The 11,751-nt window shown below is 41.7% G+C and overlaps 1 long non-coding RNA gene across 2 annotated transcripts; it reads right to left on the reverse strand.

Moving 5' to 3' along the window:
• Window positions 1–1,848: 1,848 nt before the first annotated feature.
• Window positions 1,849–11,123, reverse strand: LOC144340489 (uncharacterized). 2 transcript variants are annotated; one of them, XR_013416667.1, is made up of 3 exons: window positions 7,201–11,123; window positions 2,858–5,789; window positions 1,849–2,465 (listed from the first exon to the last, which is right to left on the reverse strand). It is a non-coding gene; the product is annotated as an uncharacterized LOC144340489 (long non-coding RNA). The 2 variants fall into 2 exon arrangements; XR_013416666.1 differs by having other exon boundaries at window positions 2,858–11,123.
• Between the last annotated feature and the right edge of the window lie 628 nt (window positions 11,124–11,751).

Below are 11,751 nucleotides of genomic sequence, written 5' to 3' on the forward strand. Positions count from 1 at the left end.
CCTGGACATTAGATGAAAACAGGGAGCACAGCTGCCCTGACAGGGAGCTGGTCCCCATTCCCCAAATAGCCCAGGGACATCTGCTTATCACCTTGTCCATATTATCTGCAAGAAACACAGGGAGACAGGGGCCATATCGTGGGAACCTGGAAAAAGCACGGCCTCGAGGGACCCGGAAGACATGACACCCCTGAGACAGCTCCCAGATGAGATATATGGGGAGCTGCAAAGTGGACAGAGGATGGCCGTGTGCACTCAGGACCCTCCCTGGTACAAGGGGACCTCAAAAGGACTGTACACCCAGGGGCCCTCAGTCTGGGCCTCGTGGGTCTTTTTCTTGGTGTCCTCCTGATGGCTGGAGAAACAGCGGAGGGTGATGCAGAGAGGAAGGGACTAGAGGCACCACCTCTCCTTGGATTCCTCTCCAGTTTCTAGCCCTCCCCAGATCACAGCTGCTCCCTCTGAGATAGTGATCATCCAGGCCCTCAGCAATCAGCACGCAATTCCCAACTCACCCACCTGGATGTGCCCTGGTCAGCCTGAGAGATAGAGACCGGGATGGAGACAGAGCAGGCACCATGGCCCTCCCTGCAGCCCACTCCTCATCTGCAGCAGGAGGAGGCCACAGCTGGACGTTTGAGGGCCTTGGCCCAGCCCTGGCTTGGGCAGGACTTAAGGGTATAAAAAATAACCTACATGTGATGGTTCATTTTCAATTCTATGTGCCTTAGTATAGGTTTAAGCAGCCCACATGGTCATAAAGAGATAAAGAAGCAAAATGTACTAAGTGACCACTCCCTCTCCTTCTTGCTTTCCCTTTCATACACTGGCCAGGAGCCTATCGGTTGGGGCCCCCTCAATGAATCCCTCCCCACCTCACCAAAAATTTAGTTTAGGCTAGCTTGCAACATAGATAATTATACCCTTTCTTATCAACTAAGTGCAGCCATTAGGGCCATAAGTCAAATGTTTAAAGAGTCCTGAGACAATAGCAATGCATTATGGGCTGCAACAAAATGCAGCAAAAAGACGCTAAGGAACATACTTGAAATCTTAATCAAACTACCAATAGGTGACATCTGGGAAGATCATAAGCCCTTGGTACTCAGCTAATGAGGAAATGGGGGAGGGACTTGAGCACTAGCGAATACATTGTTGAAATTGTTCAAACCGTCCCTGGTGTGTCTGCATTCCAGACACCCGATATTGCAAAACCATCACTCACAGTCTCACTTTTGCTCTTCTCCGGGTCTCTGAGTCCATTCTTTGGGTTTGGATGGGTGTGTTTGTTTCTCATAGTCTAGTAGCCTGTATGGGGATCTCTGTGATTGTGTGAAGTGAGTGAGACTTTGCCTGAAAGGGGAAACACATACCAGTTGATTCATGTGGCCCATTCTATCTGGATGTCCCGGCTCCTCACAGAAACCATAGACAAACTTGAAACTGTTATTCAGGACACAATGACAGTGACACGGGGGTGTAGAGGGGTGGAAAGCAGGCACCATGGCAAGCAGGCAACCTCGTGTGTCTTGTGGGAGACACTGAAAGTACTGTGGGTGTCTCATCACCATTGGAGAGCTGACGGATGTGGGGTGGTGTTGGGGCTGTCTATTGTATCTACATAATCCAGCAAACTGTCCCTGAGGGAGCCTGGTGAGGCCTAAACAATGAATGAAATTACTCTAGGTATGGCCAAGTAGGAGTTATAATTGCAGTTTTTGTGTTGTCTGGATATCACTGGTAGAGCAGATCAATAAATCCTTAGGCACACGGCGTGCAGCTGTGGATTTGGTGAGTGCATTCCTTTCCTCTCCAATTAGAAAGGGGATACGGAGTGATTCATATTCATGTGGGGTACACAACACATTTATTTATCATTTGCCTCAGGGCTATTGTAACTCCTCTGCCCTCTATAGTATATAGTCTTAAGACTACAGTAGACATACTGGATATCCTATAGGATATTCAATCAGCTCATTTCATTGACAATTTCACATTGACTGGGGTGGATGAAGAGCAGGTAGGAAGTTGGCATTCCTGATCCACATGCTAGGCGGTGCTCCTAGCCCATTATCTCCCTGAAGGACCCACTTGGCAGGGAAAGTTTCAGTGCTTCCATGGCTGTGGGTTCCACTAATCCTATCACCAACTGCACCACCCAGGGGCTGCCAGCCACAAGGAATGCTGGACAGGTCTTCTATAGGCACAGCTCAGTGCCAGCCTGGAGGAAGCACTCTGAGGGGTGGGTGCCATCTTTCAGAACATGGTACATTGTTTGAATCAGAGACGTCTCTGTGGTGCTGTGTTCTCAGTGGAAGAACATGTGGGTCCAGAAATCAAAAGGTGGAAGCAGGTTTGGCTCCATGTCCAATCTCTTTGATTCACCCACTAGGGTATTTTGCATGTTTTATCTCCAACACTGGGCTGTGCAGGATAGGAGGTCCTGGTTTCCAAAGGAGGGTACCCTTAAAAGGAGACAAAAGAGAGCCTGTTGAACTACACATTACTTTAGTCACCGCAGAAGTTTGGACAATGTGTGCCCAGAGGCCACCTGGTGAGAAGAGGAGTCTCCTCCTCTCCAGGCCCAGGTAATAGATCTTCATCTTCAGGAGGAGGCATGGCTACTTTCACACAGGAGGACAAAAGCATGTGTGGAAACCAGAGATCCACCTGGGGGCCTTCTGGTTTCCCTTACCTCATTGTAAGTGTGAGCAGAATCATCCAGCAATTCAGCCTGAGAGGGTTTGATTTCCAAGGGCACAGACCCGTCAGGGCAGCAGGTTTGAGTCACACTCGTGGGTAATCCCCCAAGGCCCTGCTCCTGTGCTCTGACATCCTCAGTAGCATTGGTACTGACCTTCTGCTTCCCATGGGCTGCAGGACTCTTCCATGGCCTTACTCAAATCTTCTTAGATTGCCTGTGGTCTAGGACATGTCCAGTGAACTCTCTCTCCTTCTGTCGATCACTGGGGGTCACACTTGCATCTTGGTCTGTTGTCTTTCCCGGGGTAATCTGCCTCCCTTGCAATATCGTCTGACAGGTGCGTCCCCTAATAAAATGCTGTAACTTTAATCCCATGGTGGCACTTGCTTTTTGGAGGATTTGGACTACAAAATCATTTTCATCTGCACAACGGTGACCTCTTACTTATTCCAATTTGCAAAATCCTTTTGTTTATTCAACTTCTTCTACTTGCATTGGCTCCATTTTGCTGGTATTTGTATTATGGTTTTGAATTCGTCAATGTTTGTTGCTTTAATCACTAAATTTGGGGGTAGTTTGTTACACAGCAATGGATAAACAAATGAAGCCCTCTTACATTTCCATTATTCTTTACAGGTTCACTACATCTGTTTTATTTCCTCCCATTTTCATAATATTGGCCATACATAGGGTTTCTAGTTTCTCACGTCTATTCTTTTCTTTATTTTAGTTTCTTTTATTTTTTGTTCCTTCCGTTTCTCCTTCCTTCTGTCCCTCCTTCCCTCTCTTTCTTCTATATTTCCATTCAACCTCTCGCCCTCCTCCTTTTCATTCTGCTTTCCTTCCCCTTCCCCTTCCTTCTTTTCTTCTTTCACTCCTTCCTCCATTCCTCCTTCTTTCCCTCCCTTCCTCCATTTTTTCCTTTTTATTATGAAATTTTCCTAACATATAAAGTAACCCTATGTGTTTGGGCTATAAGTAAGCATTTTCTGGATCTATATGTCAAAAGTATAATGCCATGGTGTTGGGGGCCGCACCGGGGGTGGTGGAGAATGAAAGAACACACACAAAGACAAAGACACACAGAGAACATGGCGGCCGCACTCAGAGCCTCCGCCTCACTTTATTTATACTCCATAAACCTCACGTCAGCAGAAAGAATGCAATGCAAAACAAACTTTCTTTTCCCACATGTAACCTTCTACTCAGTACCTTGTTTCTATATTCTTTCTTATTTACCCGCCCTTCTTGGCGCCTACGGGAGTTCATTAAAAGTTCAGTTGGAGATACTGTCCTTGAGCCCTATCTATTCTCAGCATACTGTTTTCAAAGGCCCCTGCATTTCCCCCCTTTTAATTTTGTTTTGCCTCAATCCTAAAAAGGTAGCCCATATTTGTTCCTGTGTTTTCTTTTGTTTTTGGTGGCGACGGAGGGAGCATCGAATCACCAAAAGAAGTAGACCCAAACCAAGTGCCCAAAGCAATATACTTCCAGAGATTGTAGAAATCCATGTTTTTATCTGAGTCCATGGGTTAAAGGCAGCAAGGCGTTGCCCCAGCTCCTGGAAGGTTACAGTTCCAGACAGCACATGTAATTGTTGTCGAAATGCTTCGGAAATGTTCTGAGTGAGCTCTTGAATGTCCAAACTAATATTTTTATGGCCAATTAATAATTTTCGGATTACAGTCCAATTTTGAGAGATGTTAAAAGGCACAGGCATTACACAAAATTGAGTGGAATTCCAATGACATTGTAATGTTACCCGAGTACTGAGTACAGTGAGCTGATCTCCAAGCCATGTCAACGCTTGCTCCATGTTGTCCAATCTTTCAGCAAGTTGAGAATCAATGTTTCATTGTTGAAGCCATAACCGGTGAGATTGTTCATGCCATTGCTGCACAAATTCAGCATTTTGTATGCTTTGATGAAGAGCGAGCCCTGCTACAGCCATAGTGGAGGCAATGGCAACAAGACTCATCACCGAGGCAATTATAAGTCCAAGGGCACGGCGGGTTTGCTGAAGAGAAGTCCAAATATAAGTTTCAAGAGGTGATGCCCCCCACGGTCGCGTAAGATTAACAGGTAGCCAAATTTCCTTATGAGCCCTGAGGATATAAATATCCCCAGCAAAGTTGTGCCACCAAGAATGATTGAGGCAAGACAAAAATGTACACGTATTTGTACAATTAACAATTCCCGTATTATTATCCCATATCAAATTCCCTGCTAATAATAGGTAGGGCTCACGGACACAAGCAATAATATATTGAGAGGTATTCCGATATAACTGAATATGAAAGCAATTAGTTGGGTTAGAAAGATTAAGAGACATATTCCCCACAAAAGTGCTAATGGCATCGCCTGCAGCTAACAACTTCCAAAGATGACTCTGTACTTAGACCTCCTTCACACCATACCAAGGTTTCATTATTGTTAGCAGCAATACTTTTATTTACCCGGTGCCATTTCAAAGGTATGTGACTAAATTTTATTTGAAAATCACCGTGCACACTTCAATCAGTTATTTGCATCCCATTGTATTCTAATAAAATCCGGGCTTTATTTCCCCGACATAGTTGCCACTCCAGCACCTCAATATTAGGAGAAACCTCTGGAATAGGACAAAAAGGTAAAGAACTAGGAATAGTTTCATTACTATATACAGTATGATTATAATAACAGTATTAGCAGCCACATAACTATGATTATAGCGAACAACCCAGGCTTCATACGATTTTCGGAGACAATGAGAACTATTTCCCATGCATATTGGAAGTTCTTCCACTCCAAATTGGTATGTGTTGTTTATAATTTCCGTTTCCCGTTCTATATTGTCCTTGTCTATATAGGGGGACGGCATCCAAGTAGTGTCATTGGTGAAAACCTTAATTTCCGCCTCTCCCCGGGCGACTCCCTGATACAAGGGTGGAAAGGGAATATAAGTGCAATATTCATACAAAGCCTCACTAAGGGAAATAAGTCCCCCGCCGAGGCACATCCAACAAAGGAAGAAATGCATGCTGAATCCAGTTTTCTTTTCAACAAGGTTTCAATCATCTTGTAGGAAACCACTTAGGTCCGCTCCCTGTAAGGACAAGAGCATAGCCCCGTTCCTGTTTTAGAACTTGCCCTTGAACATACTTACCTTCTTCATTAGGATACCAAATCTTTAAATTGTCAGCGGGGACTATCACCGAGGGAGGTGAGGAAAGATGGGTTACGACAGCGGAGTCTTGCAATTGTCTCCATTGATTCAAAAAATAATTAAGGTAAAAAGAACCTTCAAAATCAAAAAAATTAAGGTAGAAAGGTTAACCTTCAAAAAAATCTAGTTTTTTTGTGGGGGCTCATTTCCCCCTTTTTGTTTTAATAGTTGAGTTTTTAAAGTTAAATTTGCGCGCTCAATGATGGCTTGACCTTGACTGTTGCCCAGGATCCCGGTGATATGTTGAATATTGTATTACTGTAAGAAAACTTGTAATTTACGAGAGACATAGGCAGGGGCATTATCAGTTTTAAGTATAAAAGGAATGCCCATAATGGCAAAACAAGCTAAGAGATGTGTAATAACAGAATCAGCTTTCTCAGATGGCAACGGAGTGGCCCATTGAAAATGAGAAAAAGTATCAATGGTATGATGAACATACTTTAATCGTCCAAAAGAAAGAATATGTATAACATCCATTTGCCAAATTTGATTAACTTGAGTACCTCTCGGGTTAACTCCAGGATGGAAGGATGGAATGCTCAAAGGAGCACAGAAAGGACAAGCTCGAATAAGAGAACGAGCTTATTTACGAGTTAAATGAAACCGTCGTTGAAGGCCAGAACTATTAGTGTGATGTAGAGCATGTTCTTGTTCTGCAGCCTGCAAGTGGCCAATTAGAAGTGAATCAATCTGAGTATTTCCATGAACTAATGGTCCAGGCAGTTGAGAATGAGAACGAAGATGAGTGATGAGTAAAGGAGCTCGACGTTGGCTCAAAGTAGAAAATAACAAGGAAAAGAGTTTTTGAAGAGAAGAAGTAGCACAAAGAGGTAAAGTGGCCTGAGAAATATAAGAAGTAACATAAACGGCATATTGAGAATCACTAACAATATTACAACCAGTAGTAGGGAAATCAAGTAAGACCATGAGAATAGCAAACAATTCTCCCTGTTGCACCGAGGGATAAGGATAAACTGTAACTCAAGATTGATGAAGCTTCTTGCCAAGAATCAGAAGTTGCAAGAAGATAAATGATCTGACTATGAGTGAATTGAGAGATAATTAAGGAAGGATCTCCTCCCCAAAGTTGTCGACAGTGATGCTGTCCTTTGATGATCAGTTCAGCTAAACGATCGATATAAGTAGCCAAGCGTTTAGATGTTTTATTGGACAAAAAGATCCATTCTAGCGGCCGATTGGTCTGATGAATCATTCCTGTAGGAGAATGTAAAGTATGAAATAAACAAAGGGAAAGGGGAACATCGGGAAGGATATAATGTAAATGAACCTTTTGAAGTTGCTCTTCCACAAGCTGGAGTTCCTGTAAAGCCAAAGGAGTTAAATGACGTGAGCTGTCCAAGTGACTGTCTCCTTCTAGAATAGAAAAAAGATGTTGTAATTGAATAGAGAAAAAACAATTTTTGAGATCTATGACCATTAATTTTTAACTTTGTGGGATAAGGGCAGGATTAGGAAGACCAGGCTGTAAACTTTCCCTAGGTTTAATGTAAACATTTATAGTTTTAAGACAAGACAAAGACGGGAATTCCATGCAGAAATACGTGGCTTTATATTCCTCTCGGCCATTTGTTTTTTGACTTACTCTTTTAGAGTCCTAAGTATTTCTTTAAATAATGGTCATTGTTTCACATAAATAGGAGTGGTGGCTATGAGTTTAAAGGATTGTAGCCCATTTGAACATCATATTTTTGGCAGCTGAGGAAATATGAGGAATGTTTAAAAAAGCAGCAAATTGTTGTGAAAGATCTTGTTCCCAAAAATTAATATTGATAGGAACAATATAAAAATAATAAAAAAAAACACTTGACCTTGTTAACCTTTAGGACCGACACAGGTTAAAGGTTCTACATCTTGATAAACCACAGAAGCAGCACCCAAGCCAGTGAGTATAACTGAAACTTGTCTTTTTTCCTATTGTATAGGCCTCTAATTTAAACAAATAATAGACATATTCACCACCGTATCAATTAACCCTTTAAAAACTATTTCATTAATGTGCAATGAACATAAGGGCTTTTGATTAGAAACTAAAGTTTCCCAAAAAACAGTTTTTTCTGTGCTACCAAACCCTCCCTATTGAGAATACGTTCCCCTGCCTCTAGGCATATAACTTGTGAGACTTGAACCATAATAAGAATTTTATTAGTAACATCATGTCCTTTTGGCAAAGGGCCACACTCTCTAATAGCTAATTTATATACTCCTCTATTAGGAGACAAAGTATAAGGCTGAGTAATAACTAAGTCAGCAGCGGCGCTCTGCTTAGTTGCCACATAAAGCTGAGAAACTGGGGTAAGGTGTGGGATCCTTAAGGAGGACTTGAATTTATTCCTTGATGTTGTAGGCCCTTGCTCACTGGGTATTGTATGCAGATTTAGTCAATAACAAATATTTGTAAACAAATAAGGTGATTACAGGTACAGAAATTCAGTTCGTAGCTTACTATTCAATAGAGTATCTGCTTTGTAAAAAATGGTGGACCACAAAATACTCAACGGATTTTGGTTTTCAAAACACAGTGATGCTATCCAAGGCTAAATGGATACTTGAAATTGGGATTGGATCTGGTGCTGAGATACAACTTTTACTTAGTTATTGATTTTTCTTTCCTCCGATTATTCCAAGGAGGGTGACTACCATTTTTGTACTTTATAGAGCAGTCTAGAGGAAAGGGTTAAGCATGTAAGCTCTGGGGACAGAAAGTCATATTTTCAAAATATAATAGCTATATGACCTTGGATACATTTATAAAACTGTCTTAACTCTGTTTTCCTGTCTACAAAATGGTAATAATTATAAAATTTGTCAGTCTTAAAGGGATGTTGGAAGAACTAAATGCAAGTGAAGATTTTTTCACAGTAGTAGACACATAGTAAGTACTCAGTATACTATGGCTATTATTACTGTTATTATTGTTAATATTACGTCTATTAATTTTAGCTCTTTAATGTAATAAGTGCAGAACCATAATCTCACATCCTTCAGAGTCATGCTGATCTTGTATTTTTTGGTCCTTTGACTAGTTTAGTGATTTATTACAAGAAACCTAGTTAGTTTGTGCATTCTTTTCCTTTCTTATATTTCTCATTTGTAAAGACTGATAAACCAACTACACTTTCAGACCTGGTGACATAAATTGTTGGGGCCCCAAGCCTGTGGGCCCCGGCTCCCATTTCCCAGGAGAGGAGACAGTAAATTTCCACTTTTATCAGTTTTGAAATGACATTTATTTGTCCAATGTCGACCTTTACCACAACATTTGTACACCTCTGAAGGCAGCTTTCTGCCTTGAGGGATAAAAGTGTTCAATATTTATGACATTCTTTTTTGAAATGTCTAGGTTTACTACACTGAAAGCAAACACTTGTTTGTTATTTCCTTTTAAGGCTTTAGACAAAGCTCCAGCAAATAATTGAGCATTATAAATAGCCCCTCCAACACTAACACAAGTTTTAATATATTTATCTAAATTGGCCCCATTGGCCTTTAACGATTTTAACAATTTTTGACAGTCAGCATAAGCATTTTTAAAAGACAACGTTTGTAACAAAATTTTTGAAGCAAGGTCAGCACCCCCAATTTTCAAGACAGCATCCTGAAGACGGGCTACGAAATCTGAATATTCATTTGTGCCCAGTAAAATCTTCACAGAGGAAAGGGAAGATTTTCCTGTTATCTCTACCTTATTTTAGGCCCTTAAAAACAAAGTCTTGATTTGAGTAAGGGCAACATCTTCTGGACCAGCCTGAGCACTAAGAGTAGCATATTGGCCCGTGCCTGTGAGTTGTTCCTCAGTGGCTCCTGGGGGATCACACATAACATTTTTTCTAGCCTGTACATGCGCCTTGTTCATTTACCAGCTGTGCAATTGTAACCACTGAGAACGATCAAGAAAAGCCTTCCCCAAAGTCTTCCAGTCTATAGAAATTATCAAATTTTCTGATGAAAAAATATCAAGAAGACCAAGGATAGGGGTTCATAGTTAGAAATGGCAGCTTTCATTTCTTTTAAACATTTAATTTGTAAGGCATTAAATTGGACATTATTGCCACCATTTGAAAACTAAGCATTAGGAGCAAAAGAAGCACAAATAATTGGAAACAGATCCAGCTCCTTAAAATTTTTTTTTTTTTTTTTTTTTTTTATCTTTTCCTTTTCTCCCTCCCCCAATGGCGGGCAAGGCACTGAGAAAACTTTGCCAAATAAAGGTAAAGATAAGGAAGCCGGGGGGTTGGAGGCTCTGGAAAATCCTTTTTTAACAGGGCAGAAGGAAAAGAAACAGGGAAAGCTCGCAAAGGTGAATTAGAAGAATGTATCTGTAATATTTGTTGAAGCATTTCCGTAATACACTGCATGTCAGAATTTCCCTTAGAAGAAGGAAGAGCTGGCTTTTTCTCTTCTCCCCCTTTTGCTACCCTGGCACAAATGGGCTCCATTTCAGATTTATTTTATTTTATTTTATTTTTCCAAATCCTCAGATACCTTTCCTCCTGTGGCTACATTACCACACTCTGAATCAGTCTCAAGTAACTCTAATGTCTGAGTGATAGAGTTACACAAGGTCCACAATTTTAGAGGCATAATATCCCCCAACTGGAGAGCTCTAAGCAAAGCTTTTACTACCTGTAACCATTTTTTCCGATTCAACTGCACTTTAGTCTGATGCTGAAACCAGTAACAATGTTATTCAACATGGGCAAACAATCGCTTCAAAGTCTTTTTCTTTCACTTCTACTCCCATAGACAGCAACAGTCCTTGAAACAGCCATAAATATTCTGAGGCCAGAGAGATGGAATTCCCATAATGAAAGCTTAAGAAGGTTCCCCTTAACAACATCCGAGCCTTACCTGCTCCTAGGGGGTTCCCCTTCTTGTTCTCCCCTACTCACCCGTGCTGACCCTGCTCGCTGCGCCACTTGTTGGGGGCCGCACCGGGGGTGGTGGAGAATGAAAGAACACACACAAAGACAAAGACACACAGAGAACATGGCGGCCGCACTCAGAGCCTCCGCCTCACTTTATTTATACTCCATAAACCTCACGTCAGCAGAAAGAATGCAATGCAAAACAAACTTTCTTTTCCCACATGTAACCTTCTACTCAGTACCTTGTTTCTATATTCTTTCTTATTTACCCACCTTCTTGGCGCCTACGGGAGTTCATTAAAAGTTCAGTTGGAGATACTGTCCTTGAGCCTTATCTATTCTCAGCATACTGTTTTCAAAGGCCCCTGCACCATGGTATATGAGAAACAAGTAAACAGCAGGAAGTTATTAACAGAATCTAAACAAAAATGCCTGCAATAATTCTGCAGCCAAGACAGTGGCTTTCAATTCAATTCCTTCAACTCAGTGTTTTTAGAACACATCATCAACATCAAGTATTACACATTTAATTCAAAAGTTTAGGCCAGGTGTGGTGGTTCACGCCTGTAATCCCAGCACTTTGGGAAGCGGAGGCGGGTGGATCACCTGCAGTCAGGAGTTCAAAACCAGTCTGGCTAACATGGTGAAACCCCATTGTTGCAATCGGTTACTACGGGATATAATGAAGGGGACGAACACAGAAATAAAGACAAAGACAAAAAGATCTGTTCTGAAAGAAGGGGTCAGGGGCTTCTTGCTCCTAGTGATTCCTTCTGGTGGCAAATGCAGTTTGTCAGTTTGCCAGCATCCTGTTTTCATGAGAACAGTTTGTTGTTTGCTCATACAGCCTCCAGTGGTATAGTGAGTTGATCACGACCCTCATTCTTTCGGCCTCCAACACCCTGTCTCTACTAAAAATGCAAAAATTAGCTGGGCGTGGTGGTGAATGCCTG

Source organism: Macaca mulatta, chromosome 4, assembly GCF_049350105.2.
Source record: "Macaca mulatta isolate MMU2019108-1 chromosome 4, T2T-MMU8v2.0, whole genome shotgun sequence".
Classification (NCBI taxonomy): domain Eukaryota; kingdom Metazoa; phylum Chordata; class Mammalia; order Primates; family Cercopithecidae; genus Macaca; species Macaca mulatta.